At 42.7% G+C, this 14,918-nt stretch overlaps 1 protein-coding gene across 4 annotated transcripts in view; it reads right to left on the bottom strand.

The window, feature by feature from the left end:
• Positions 1 to 14,918, bottom strand: part of LOC142251540 (dual specificity testis-specific protein kinase 1-like) — an 80,243-nt gene that overhangs the window by 1,793 nt on the left and 63,532 nt on the right. The gene's annotated exons all lie outside the window — the stretch shown is intronic.

The raw sequence follows: 14,918 nt of genomic DNA, 5'->3' as shown, positions 1-14,918 counted from the left end.
TGCCTTGGAGTGACCCTCGACTCTGCTCTATCCTTCAAGCCACACATCCAAGCCCTCTTCACCTCCTGCCGATTACAACTCAAAAATATCTCCCGGATTCGTGCTTTTCTTAACCAAGAATCTGCAAAAACATTAGTGCATGCCCTCATCATCTCCCGCCTCGACTACTGCAACCTCCTGCTCTCTGGCCTCCCTTCCAACACTCTTGCACCCCTCCAATCTATCCTAAACTCTGCAGCCCGCTTAATCCACCTCTCCCCTCGCTACTCCCCAGCCTCGCCACTCTGCCAATCCCTTCACTGGCTTCCCATCGCCCAACGACTCCAGTTCAAAACATTAACCATGACATACAAAGCCATGCACAACCTGTCTCCTCCCTACATCTGTGACCTAGTCTCCCAGTACCTACCTGCACGCAACCTTAGATCCTCACAAGATCTCCTTCTCTGCTCCTCTCTTATCTCCTCTTCCCACAATCGTGTACAAGATTTCTCCCGTGCATCCCCCATACTCTGGAACGCTCTACCTCAGCACATCAGACTCTCCCCTACCGTGGAAAGCTTCAAGAGGAACCTCAAGACCCACCTCTTCCAACAAGCCTACAACCTACAATAGCCCTCAGTCCAGGACACCACTGCGCAACCAGCTCTGTCCTCACCTATTGTACCATCACCCATTCCCTGTAGACTGTGAGCCCTCGCGGGCAGGGTCCTCTCTCCTCCTATACCAGTCTGTCTTGTACTGTTAATGATTGTTGTACGTATACCCTCTTTCACTTGTAAAGCGCCATGGAATAAATGGCGCTATAATAATAAATAATAATAATAATAATAATAATAATTATAGTAGTTATATTCTTGTACATAGGGGCAGTATTATAGTAGTTATATTCTTGTACATAGGGGGCAGTATTATAGCAGTTATATTCTTGTACATAGGGGGCAGTATTATAGCAGTTATATTCTTGTACATAGGGGGCAGTATTATAGCAGTTATATTCTTGTACATAGGGGGCAGTATTATAGCAGTTATATTCTTGTACATAGAGGGCCGTATTATAGTAGTTATATTCTTATATATACGGGCAGTATTATATTAGTTATATTCTTGTACATAGAGGGCAGTATTATAGTAGTTATATTCTTGTACATAGGGGCAGTATTATAGTAGTTATATTCTTGTACATAGAGGGCAGTATTATAGCAGTTATATTCTTGTACATAGGGGCAGTATTATAGTAGTTATATTCTTGTACATAGGGGGCAGTATTATAGCAGTTATATTCTTGTACATAGGGGGCAGTATTATAGCAGTTATATTCTTGTACATAGGGGGCAGTATTATAGCAGTTATATTCTTGTACATAGGGGGCAGTATTATAGCAGTTATATTCTTGTACATAGAGGGCCGTATTATAGTAGTTATATTCTTATATATACGGGCAGTATTATATTAGTTATAATCTTGTACATAGAGGGCAGTATTATAGTAGTTATATTCTTGTACATAGGAGCAGTATTATAGTAGTTATATTCTTGTATATAGCGGCAGTATTATAGTAGTTATATTCTTGTACATAGGGGCAGTATTATAGTAGTTATATTCTTGTACATAGAGGGCAGTATTATAGCAGTTATATTCTTGTACATAGGGGCAGTATTATAGTAGTTATATTCTTGTACATAGGGGGCAGTATTATAGCAGTTATATTCTTGTATATAGCGGCAGTATTATAGTAGTTATATTCTTATACATAGAGGGCAGTATTATAGTAGTTATATTCTTGTACATAGGGGCAGTATTATAGTAGTTATATTCTTGTATATAGCGGCAGTATTATAGTAGTTATATTCTTGTACATAGGGGCGGTATTATAGTAGTTATATTCTTGTACATAGGGGGCAGTATTATAGCAGTTATATTCTTGTATATAGCGGCAGTATTATAGTAGTTATATTCTTATACATAGAGGGCAGTATTATAGTAGTTATATTCTTGTACATAGGGGCAGTATTATAGTAGTTATATTCTTGTATATAGCGGCAGTATTATAGTAGTTATATTCTTGTACATAGGGGCGGTATTATAGTAGTTATATTCTTGTACATAGGGGCAGTATTATAGTAGTTATATTCTTGTACATAGGGGCAGTATTATAGTAGTTATATTCTTGTACATAGGGGGCAGTATTATAGCAGTTATATTCTTGTACATAGGGGGCAGTATTATAGCAGTTATATTCTTGTACATAGGGGGCAGTATTATAGCAGTTATATTCTTGTACATAGGGGGCAGTATTATAGCAGTTATATTCTTGTACATAGAGGGCCGTATTATAGTAGTTATATTCTTATATATACGGGCAGTATTATATTAGTTATAATCTTGTACATAGAGGGCAGTATTATAGTAGTTATATTCTTGTACATAGGAGCAGTATTATAGTAGTTATATTCTTGTATATAGCGGCAGTATTATAGTAGTTATATTCTTGTACATAGGGGCAGTATTATAGTAGTTATATTCTTGTACATAGAGGGCAGTATTATAGCAGTTATATTCTTGTACATAGGGGCAGTATTATAGTAGATATATTCTTGTACATAGGGGGCAGTATTATAGCAGTTATATTCTTGTATATAGCGGCAGTATTATAGTAGTTATATTCTTATACATAGAGGGCAGTATTATAGTAGTTATATTCTTGTACATAGGGGCAGTATTATAGTAGTTATATTCTTGTATATAGCGGCAGTATTATAGTAGTTATATTCTTGTACATAGGGGCGGTATTATAGTAGTTATATTCTTGTACATAGGGGCGGTATTATAGTAGTTATATTCTTTTACATAGGGGAAGTATTATAGTAGTTATATTCTTGTACATAGGGGGCAGTATTATAGCAGTTATATTCTTGTATATAGCGGCAGTATTATAGTAGTTATATTCTTATACATAGAGGGCAGTATTATAGTAGTTATATTCTTGTACATAGGGGCAGTATTATAGTAGTTATATTCTTGTATATAGCGGCAGTATTATAGTAGTTATATTCTTGTACATAGGGGCGGTATTATAGTAGTTATATTCTTGTACATAGGGGCGGTATTATAGTAGTTATATTCTTGTACATAGGGGCAGTATTATAGTAGTTATATTCTTATATATAGGGGCAGTATTATAGTATCCAAGAAGATAGGGGAGAGTCCAGCTCACCAAGGACGACTGACCTGCTGGTTGCAATCAGGGATCCTGCGCAAGGAATGAGGCTCGGCAGCCATCCAATTGAAAATAGAAAAAGAGGTTTCCAGCGCCAGGAATAGATTAAAAATCCTTTTTTATTAGAAATAAGGTATAAAAGTCCAGCAGATACTGTAATACATGTCAGGCATATGGCAGAACAACGCGTTTCGACGCTTCAGGTCTTAGTCATGTTCTGACTTAAAGTGTAACCATCTCCCTTAAATCAGATCCCTGGTCCACTAATTAGTTCCACATGTGTGGTTTCACTAGAGGCAACTCCTCAACTAGTAACTACGAGGGATCTGAAACAAATGGAGATACACAGTGGCAAATTCACATATATGAGTATACATGATATAATATGGTATAATACAAATGTGCACAGATACAAAGAATATATACACCAAAAAACAAAAAACATGTATACACATAGAATGACAAACATATTAAAAACATTTATATAGACCGATTTCCCTTGTTGTTTTAATGTAACTATAAATATAGTATATAGTGATCCAACAAGACACTCTGTATATAGCAATATAAATATAATTAAATACCTCAAGAAATATATGATCTCTAGTAAGTAACTTTCCAAATATATATAACATATGCCTTCCCTTCAACAATATACCAAATACAATATAGAATGGATATTATATACTAATCTAGCATTAGCAATTTTGATAATAAGTGATAGCAGTTTTGGGATTGCAAGCATATGGTGAAGAGAAAAAAAAAAAAAAAAAAAAAGTTTTTTGGTTTGAGGTAGACTGAAAGGTTTTTCCTTTCTGTGCAAAACCGCACGCTTTACATTTATTCGCACCACATTTATAAAAACCTTTCAGGGTAATCCAAGAGGGTTTCTCTCTAAGGTCAGCTTCACTCAAAAAAAGACTTGGAGAAAGAATGGTACCAAGGGTAGGAGCTCGTTTAGCAACACATCTAATATTATTTTTAGTTACTTGTTTTAAAATCGGGTCCTCACCAAGTATAGGTAAATATTTATTCACTATTTTTGTAATTGAATCAAATTGTTTACTATAATTAGTCGAAAAAACAATATTATTGCTTTGTTCCAATTTATTCTTATATTTTCCTTTCCTTGGATTTTTTCCCAATAAATCTGATCTATTTATTTGTGCCACTATAGATTTGGCTCTATTAAGAACCCAGTCAGGGTACCCTCTGTCTGCAAGTCTGTCACAAGTCAATGTCTCTTCCTTAAAATAGTCACTAGGTTGGGAGCAATTTCGTTTCATTCTAATTAGTTCTCCTACAGGAATATTATATTTGGTCCGTGAGTGATGGCATGAGTCTGCTGTAAGGATAGAATTAGTAGCGGTAGATTTACGGTAAGGTTTGATGATAACTCTATTCCCATTCTCAGAGTATAAAGTAATGTCCAAGAAGTTCATAGTTGTCTCATGAAAAGAAGAAGTAAATTTCAAATTAAAACCATTGTCATTAATATAGGTAAGAAAGTCCTGTATGGTATCAGTAGGGCCCGACCAGATCATAAGCAGATCGTCCAGATATCTGCCATACCATTAATGCACCTGAAACCTCATCTACCTCTGAACAGGACTCATTACAAAGTTCTATGCTGGATCTTGAAAGGAATATGGTTAAAGAACTCAAGACTTGGTGGGACTCAACCTCTTTAAAGAATTACATCGATAAAGGTATGATTCCTAGGGGTTTACGCATAAGAAAATTTCCTACCAGTCAGTATAATGCAGAGTTCACCAATAATTGGAACACTATACTGAGTGACTGTTCTGTTAAATTAATGAATCTCATTGTGCAACAGGAGGAATTGGAACTTTTACAGATCAAATCTAATATTTCTAATATTAAGGACTCACTCAAAAAATTTAATAATATGGAAAGAAGGGAATTTTGTTTACTTACCGTAAATTCCTTTTCTTCTAGCTCCAATTGGGAGACCCAGACAATTGGGTGTATAGCTACTGCCTCCGGAGGCCACACAAAGTATTACACTTAAAAGTGTAAGGCCCCTCCCCTTCTGGCTATACACCCTCCCGTGGGATCACGGGCTCCTCAGTTTTAGTGCAAAAGCAAGAAGGAGGAAAGCCAATAACAGTTTTAAAGACAAATTCAATCCGAAGAACATCGGAGAACTGAAACCGTTCAACATGAACAACATGTGTACCCGAAAAAAACAAAAATCCCTAAGAAAACAGGGCGGGTGCTGGGTCTCCCAATTGGAGCTAGAAGAAAAGGAATTTACGGTAAGTAATCAAAATTCCCTTCTTCTTTGTCGCTCCATTGGGAGACCCAGACAATTGGGACGTCCAAAAGCAGTCCCTGGGTGGGTAAAAGAATACCTCGTGATAGGGCCATCAAACAGCCCTGTCCTACAGGTGGGCAATCGCCGCCTGAAGGACTTGTCTACCTAGGCTGGCGTCCGCCGAAGCGTAGGTATGCACCTGATAATGCTTGGTAAAGGTGTGCAGACTCGACCAGGTAGCCGCCTGGCACACCTGCTGAGCCGTAGCCTGGTGCCGTAATGCCCAGGACGCACCCACGGCTCTGGTAGAATGGGCCTTCAGCCCTGAAGGAACCGGAAGCCCCGCAGAACGGTAGGTTTCAAGAATTGGTTCCTTGATCCACCGAGCTAGAGTGGATTTGGAAGCTTGCGTCCCTTTACGCTGACCAGCGACAAGGACAAAGAGTGCATCCGAGCGGCGAAAGGGCGCCGTGCGGGAAATGTAGATCCTGAGTGCTCTGACCAGATCCAACAAATGCAAACCTTTCTCAAATTGATGAACTGGATGAGGACACAAGGAAGGTAATGTGACATCCTGATTGAGATGAAAGGGGATACCACCTTAGGGAGAAACTCAGGAATCGGACGTAGAACCACCTTGTCCTGGTGAAACACCAGGAAGGGGGATTTGCATGACAGCGCTGCTAGCTCGGACACTCTCCGAAGAGACGTGATCGCTACTAGAAAGGCCACTTTCTGTGAAAGACGGGAAAGTGAAACGTCCTTCATAGGCTCGAAAGGCGGCTTCTGGAGAGCAATTAGAACCTTGTTCAGATCCCAGGGCTCTAACGGCCGCTTGTAAGGAGGGACGATATGACAAACTCCTTGCAGGAACGTGCGTACCTGAGCAAGTCGTGCTAGGCGTTTCTGAAAAAATACGGATAGCGCTGAGACTTGTCCTTTAAGGGAGCTGAGCGACAAACCTTTTTCCAACCCGGATTGCAGGAAGGAAAGAAAAGTAGGCAATGCAAAAGGCCAGGGAGAAACTCCCTGAGCAGCGCACCAAGATAAGAATATCTTCCACGTCCTGTGGTAGATCTTGGCGGAGGATGGTTTTCTAGCCTGTCTCATGGTGGTAATAACCCCTCGAGATAATCCTGAAGATGCTAGGATCCAGGACTCAATGGCCACACAGTCAGGTTCAGGGCCGCAGAATTCAGGTGGAAAAACGGCCCTTGAGATAGCAAGTCTGGTCGTTCTGGTAGTGCCCATGGTTGGCCTACCGTGAGGTGCCACAGATCTGGGTACCACGATCTCCTCGGCCAGTCTGGAGCGACGAGGATGGCGCGACGGCAGTCGGCCCTGATCTTGCGCAGCACTCTGGGCAACAATGCCAGAGGCGGGAACACGTAAGGTAGCCGGAATTGCGACCAATCTTGAACTAAGGCGTCTGCCGCCAAAGCTCGGTGATCGTGAGACCGTGCCATGAAAGCCGGGACCTTGTTGTTGTGCCGTGACGCCATCAGGTCGACGTCCGGCATCCCCCAGCGGCGACAGATCTCCTGAAACACGTCCGGGTGAAGGGACCATTCCCCTGCGTCCATACCCTGGCGACTGAGGAAGTCTGCTTCCCAGTTTTCCACACCTGGGATGTGAACTGCGGATATGGTGGAAGCCGTGTCTTCCACCCACGTCAGAATCCGTCGGACTTCCTGGAAGGCTTGCCGACTGCGTGTTCCACCTTGGTGGTTGATGTATGCTACCGCTGTGGAGTTGTCCGACTGAATTCGGATCTGCTTGCCTTCCAGCCACTGCTGGAAGGCTTGTAGGGCAAGATACACTGCTCTGATTTCTAGAACATTGATCTGAAGGGTGGACTCTTCCTGAGTCCACGTCCCTTGAGCCCTGTGGTGGCGAAACACTGCTCCCCACCCTGAGAGACTCGCGTCTGTCGTGACTACCTCCCAGGATGGGGGTAGAAAGGACTTTCCTTTCGACAAAGCGGTGGGAAGAAGCCACCACTGAAGAGAATCCTTGGCCGCCTGAGAAAGGGAGACGTTCCTGTCGAGGGACGTCGACTTCCCGTCCCATTGGCGGAGAATGTCCCATTGTAGTGGACGGAGATGAAACTGCGCGAAAGGGACTGCCTCCATTGCAGCTACCATCTTCCCCAAGAAGTGCATGAGGCGTCTCAAGGGGTGCGACTGGCCCTGAAGGAGAGATTGCACCCCTGTCTGTAGTGAACGCTGTTTGTCCAGCGGAAGCTTCACTATCGCTGAGAGAGTATGAAACTCCATGCCAAGATATGTTAGCGATTGGGTCGGAGTTAGATTTGACTTTGAAAAGTTGATGATCCACCCGAAACTCTGGAGAGTCTCCAGCGCAACGTTCAGGCTGTGTTGGCATGCCTCTTGAGAGGGTGCCTTGACCAGTAGATCGTCCAAATACGGGATCACAGAGTGACCTTGAGAGTGCAGGACTGCTACTACTGCCGCCATGACCTTGGTGAAGACACGTGGTGCTGTCGCCAGCCCGAAAGGCAGAGCTACGAACTGAAGGTGTTCGTCTCCTATAACAAAGCGTAGGAAACGCTGGTGCTCTGGAGCAATCGGCACGTGGAGATAAGCATCCTTGATGTCTATTGATGCTAGAAAATCTCCTTGAGACATTGAGGCGATGACGGAGCGAAGGGATTCCATTCGGAACCGCCTGGTTTTTACGTGCTTGTTGAGCAGTTTTAGATCCAGAACGGGACGGAATGACCCGTCCTTTTTTGGCACCACAAACAAGTTGGAGTAAAAACCGTGACCTTGTTCCTGAAGAGGAACGGGGGTCACCACTCTTTCCGCTTTTAGAGTGGACACCGCTAGCCGCAGAGCATCGGCTCGGTCGGGAGATGGAGAAGTTCTGAAGAAGCGAGTTGGAGGACGAGAGCTGAACTCTATCCTGTACCCGTGAGACAGAATGTCTCTCACCCAACGGTCTGTGACCTGTGGCAGCCAAATGTCGCCAAAGCGGGAGAGCCTGCCACCGACCGAGGATGCGGAGAGAGGAGGCCGAAAGTCATGAGGAAGCCGCCTTGGTAGCGGGTCTTCCGGCTGTCTTTTTTGGGCGTGACTGAGTCCGCCAAGAATCTGCGCTCCTCTGATCCTTTTGAGTCCTTTTGGACGAGGAGAATTGGGACCTGCCTGAGCCTCGAAAGGACCGAAACCCCGACTGTCCTCTCTGTTGGGGTTTGTTTTGTCTGGGCTGAGGTAAGGAAGAATCTTTACCCTTGGAGTGCTTAATGATTTCATCTAAGCGCTCTCCAAACAGTCGGTCACGAGAAAATGGCAAACTGGTTAAACACTTCTTGGAAGCAGAATCTGCCTTCCATTCTCTTAACCACAAGGCTCTGCGTAAAACTACGGAGTTGGCGGACGCCACTGCCGTACGGCTCGTACAGTCTAGGACAGCATTAATCGCGTAAGACGCAAATGCAGACATTTGAGATGTCAATGGTGCCACCTGCGGAGCAGATGTACGTGTGACCGTGTCAATCTGTGCAAGACCAGCTGAAATAGCTTGGAGTGCCCATACGGCTGCGAATGCTGGAGCAAACGACGCGCCAATAGCCTCATAGATGGATTTCAACCAGAGCTCCATCTGCCTGTCAGTGGCATCTTTAAGTGCCGCCCCATCTTCCACTGCAACTAAGGATCTAGCTGCAAGCCTGGAGATTGGAGGATCCACCTTGGGACACTGGGTCCAGCCCTTGACCACGTCCGGGGGAAAAGGATAACGTGTATCCTTAAGCCGTTTGGAAAAACGCTTATCCGGATAAGCGTGGTGTTTCTGGATTGCCTCTCTAAAGTCAGAGTGGTCCAGAAAAACACTTAATTTACGTTTGGGATACCTGAAATGGAATTTCTCCTGCTGTGAAGCTGTCGCCTCCACAGGAAGAGCAGGTGGAGAAATGTCCAGCATTTTATTGATGGACGCTATAAGATCATTCACTATGGCGTCACCATCAGGAGTATCCAAATTGAGAGCGGTCTCAGGATCAGAATCCTGATCAGCTACCTCCGCCTCATCATACAGAGAGTCGTCCTGCTGGGACCCTGACCAGTGTGATGAAGTCGAGGGCCGCTCATAGCGAGCTCGCTTAGGCTGTCTGGGACTGTCGTCCGTGTCAGAGCCATCACCCTGGGATGCAAGAGACGCCCCCGGATCCCGGAGCTGTTCCAACTGAGGGGGACCAGGGAGCAATGAGTTAACAGTGTCCATGGTCTGAGTTACTGGTCTGGACTGCAATGTTTCAAGAATTTTAGTCATAGTCACAGACAATCTGTCGGCAAAGACTGCAAACTCCGTCCCTGTCACCTGGACAGTATTTACAGGAGGTTCTGCCTGGGTCACCTCCAGCAGAGGCCCCGGCCGAGCAAGTGCCACAGGGGCCGAGCACTGCACACAATGGGGGTCAGTGGAACCTGCCGGTAGAACAGCCCCACATGCGGTACAAGCAGCATAAAAAGCCTGTGCCTTGGCACCTTTGCTTTTTGCGGTCGACATGCTGTTGTGTCCTCTGAGTAATCTAGGAGGGTATATAGCAGAGAATCACTAGTGATCGTACAGTGCAATGTATAGCTGCAAGCACAAAATACAAATATACACTTCGGCACCAGTGGGGGTCAGCCCTTGAGGGCAGCTTACCGCCCGCTGAAAAGCGGGTGTGTGGGCACCAGAATCCCGTGTCTGGGTCTCCCAGTCTCCTCTCTCCAGCTCGGACTGCACACAGGAATGGCTGCCGGCGTCCTGTGAAGAGGGGTGGACCGTGGGCGTGCCTCAAACAAAAGTGCGGGAAACTGGCGTCCCACTGTGCCCAGTGTGAGGGCTGGAGTATGTAAAGCAGACTCCAGCCCTCTGCGCTGACGTTCTGTACAGCGTCCCGCCCTTCCCCTGACTGGCAGGCCTGGGGGCGGGAACGAAGCGAAACTAGGCCGCAAAAGCCGGGGACTCGAGTAATAAGCGCGGCCGTCATATATGCACGGCCAGCGCGGAAGTCCCCGGCGCACCACAAATCCCAGCCGCGCCGCAGCGCTAAAAACTGACCACCGTGGCCACGCAGCAGTTTCAAACACATGTCCCCTCTCAGCAGAGCTGTAGATAGGAATGGCACCAGCGCGCAGCGCTGTTGTCCCCGGCGCACTAACACACCCAGCAATGCTGCGGTGTGCGCGCGATATGCACGGGGACACAGAGTACCTTGATGTAGCAGGGCCTGTCCCTGACGATACTCAGCTCCATGTCCAGCAGATTCCCAGGGGCTGTGGATGGAGCACGGTCTCAGTGCCTGGAGACCGGTAAAATCCCACTTCACCCAGAGCCCGCAGGGGGATGGGGAAGGATGCAGCATGTGGGCTCCAGCCTCTGTACCCGCAATGGGTACCTCAACCTTAACAAACACCGCCGACAAATAGTGGGGTGAGAAGGGAGCATGCCGGGGGCCCTATATGGGCCCTCTTTTCTTCCATCCGACATAGTCAGCAGCTGCTGCTGACTAAACAGTGGAGCTATGCATGTATGTGTGCCTCCTTCGCACAAAGCATGAAAACTGAGGAGCCCGTGATCCCACGGGAGGGTGTATAGCCAGAAGGGGAGGGGCCTTACACTTTTAAGTGTAATACTTTGTGTGGCCTCCGGAGGCAGTAGCTATACACCCAATTGTCTGGGTCTCCCAATGGAGCGACAAAGAAACATGAAAATCTCCTATGATAAAATACATTCTAAATTATCCAAATTAGAACATAATATAATGGAGATTAAAAAGAAGAATTTTTTGAGAGACTCTAGTGATTATGCCAAAAATGAAGTTTATACCTGGAATTACAAACCCAGATCCATTATTAGAAGGAGACGTCACTCCAGCTATAATAGAGTGGACTTTGATTGCACAGATTCTGCAGGTGACATGTCTCTCCCCTCTACATCTGATGGGGCAACGGATCTTTCAAATTCCTCATTTGATCCAACTGGCATAATCACTCGCTCTAAACAAAACAAAACAAGAAACCCTACACAACCTTTTTTAAAAAACAAGTCAAAAAACGGACAAGACGAGCGGGGAGGAAGCATCAGAAACAACACTCCTTTGTACCGCTACCAATATCAGAAACATTAAATATTCCTGTTTGGAACTTGTCCAGTTACATCTTGTCAGAACAACAGATCTCCCTACTCAGTAGGGGATTGGGATTTGCTCCTAATATTAATTTTGATATCTTCCAGACCATTTTGGACTTGAACAAATTTGCTCGTAATATCACGTTAAAATGTCATTTTTTTGATACTAACAAACCTATTCCTCCACAGGATATTAATCATGATGTTGTTATTGATAACAGTGCTGATGTTCCTTTATTGTCATTCTGTGAACAAAAAAGTCTAATGACCTTGCGACTTCTCTCTGCTGCGACTGATGTTTTGCCAGACAGAATTGCCACTAACATACAACCTCCACTTCCAAATAGGGATTATTATCCCCTTCAATCTCGACCTCAAATCCTGGATCTATTTCAGGAACTTATTGTTAAAGATCTTATTGAGCTGAGTGAGACAATGACGCCCCCTAGAGACAATCTGAGCCACCGGGAAAGATTGGCCCTAAAAGAATTGGGGACGAATTCAGATATTATAATAAGGGAGGCGGACAAAGGGGGCGCCATTGTCCTATTAAATTCAGGTCTCTATAAAAAATTAGTACTACAGGATCTACAGGATCTAGACACATATATTGAATTGAATGGTGATCCAACTAGACATTATAACAATTTATTGTTAAAAAATTTGGAGGAAGGCTACTGTACTGGTGCTATTAATGATAAAACAAAGGATTTTTTATTCAATAAAAATCCTGTTGTTCCAATCTACCACTGTCTCCCAAAGATCCATAAAAATCTTTCCCCCCCCCCCACTATGACCAATTGTTTCGGGTATAGGATCTTTGGGTGAAAATCTGGGGGGTTGGATAGATCAATTTCTTCAACCCTTGATACCTGAATTACCAGGTTACATTAGGGACACAAAAGAGGTTGTTAGAGCATTGGATGGATATGAGTGGAAAAATCATTTTTTATGGCTATCATGTGATGTAATATCCCTTTACCCATCCATACCTCATACCATTGCATTACGATGTCTGTCTCAGCATTTGGATAGATTCAGTGATTATGATACATGTCTCAAGGACTTCATAGTTTCTTCAATTGATTTTCTTTTAAATCATAACTATTTTTCTTTTGACAGAAAGTTCTATTTACAGTGTAGGGGAGTTAGCATGGGGGCCCGCTTCTCCCCCTCGCTTGCAAATATTGTGATGGCGAGATGGGAGGAGGATTTTTTATATGCTGAACAGAATAGATTCTCCGGATATCTGCAATGGTATGGCAGATATCTGGACGATCTGCTTATGATCTGGTCGGGCCCTACTGATACCATACAGGACTTTCTTACCTATATTAATGACAATGGTTTTAATTTGAAATTTACTTCTTCTTTTCATGAGACAACTATGAACTTCTTGGACATTACTTTATACTCTGAGAATGGGAATAGAGTTATCATCAAACCTTACCGTAAATCTACCGCTACTAATTCTATCCTTACAGCAGACTCATGCCATCACTCACGGACCAAATATAATATTCCTGTAGGAGAACTAATTAGAATGAAACGAAATTGTTCCCAACCTAGTGACTATTTCAAGGAAGAGACATTGACTTGTGACAGACTTGCAGACAGAGGGTACCCTGACTGGGTTCTTAATAGAGCCAAATCTATAGTGGCACAAATAAATAGATCAGATTTATTGGGAAAAAATCCAAGGAAAGGAAAATATAAGAATAAATTGGAACAAAGCAATAATATTGTTTTTTCGACTAATTATAGTAAACAATTTGATTCAATTACAAAAATAGTGAATAAATATTTACCTATACTTGGTGAGGACCCAATTTTAAAACAAGTAACTAAAAATAATATTAGATGTGTTGCTAAACGAGCTCCTACCCTTGGTACCATTCTTTCTCCAAGTCTTTTTTTGAGTGAAGCTGACCTTAGAGAGAAACCCTCTTGGATTACCCTGAAAGGTTTTTATAAATGTGGTGCGAATAAATGTAAAGCGTGCGGTTTTGCACAGAAAGGAAAAACCTTTCAGTTTACCTCAAACCAAAAAACTTTTTTTTTTTTTTTCTCTTCACCATATGCTTGCAATCCCAAAACTGCTATCACTTATTATCAAAATTGCTAATGCTAGATTAGTATATAATATCCATTCTATATTGTATTTGGTATATTGTTGAAGGGAAGGCATATGTTATATATATTTGAAAAGTTACTTACTAGAGATCATATATTTCTTGAGGTATTTAATTATATTTATATTGCTATATACAGAGTGTCTTGTTGGATCACTATATACTATATTTATAGTTACATTAAAACAACAAGGGAAATCGGTCTATATAAATGTTTTTAATATGTTTGTCATTCTATGTGTATACATGTTTTTTGTTTTTTGGTGTATATATTCTTTGTATCTGTGCACATTTGTGTTATACCATATTATATCATGTATACTCATATATGTGAATTTGCCACTGTGTATCTCCATTTGTTTCAGATCCCTCGTAGTTACTAGTTGAGGAGTTGCCTCTAGTGAAACCACACATGTGGAACTAATTAGTGGACCAGGGATCTGATTTAAGGGAGATGGTTACACTTTAAGTCAGAACATGACTAAGACCTGAAGCGTCGAAACGCGTTGTTCTGCCACATAATAATAATACTAATATATATTAATACTGTAATACATGCCTGACATGTATTACAGTATCTGCTGGATTTTTATACCTTATTTCTAATAAAAAAGGATTTTTAATCTATTCCTGGCACTGGAAACCTCTTTTTCTATTTTCAGTATTATAGTAGTTATATTCTTGTACATAGGGGCAGTATTATAGTAGTTATATTCTTGTACATAGGGGCAGTATTATAGTGGTTATATTCTTGTACATAGGGGCAGTATTATAGTAGTTATATTCTTGTACATAGGGGCAGTATTATAGTGGTTATATTCTTGTACATAGGGGCAGTATTATAGTAGTTATATTCTTGTACATAGAGGGCAGTATTATAGTAGTTATATTCTTGTACATAGGGGCAGTATTATAGTGGTTATATTCTTGTACATAGGGGCAGTATTATAGTAGTTATATTCTTGTATATAGCGGCAGTATTATAGTAGTTATATTCTTGTACATAGGGGCGGTATTATAGTAGTTATTTTCCTGTACATAGAGGGCAGTATTATAGTAGTTATATTCTTGTACATAGGGGCAGTATTATAGTAATTATATTCTTATATATAGGGGCAGTATTATATTAGTTATATTCTTGTACATA

This window comes from Anomaloglossus baeobatrachus, chromosome 9 (assembly GCF_048569485.1).
Source record: "Anomaloglossus baeobatrachus isolate aAnoBae1 chromosome 9, aAnoBae1.hap1, whole genome shotgun sequence".
In the NCBI taxonomy this organism is placed as follows: Eukaryota; Metazoa; Chordata; class Amphibia; order Anura; family Aromobatidae; genus Anomaloglossus; species Anomaloglossus baeobatrachus.
This window is presented reverse-complemented; position numbering and strand designations above follow the sequence as displayed.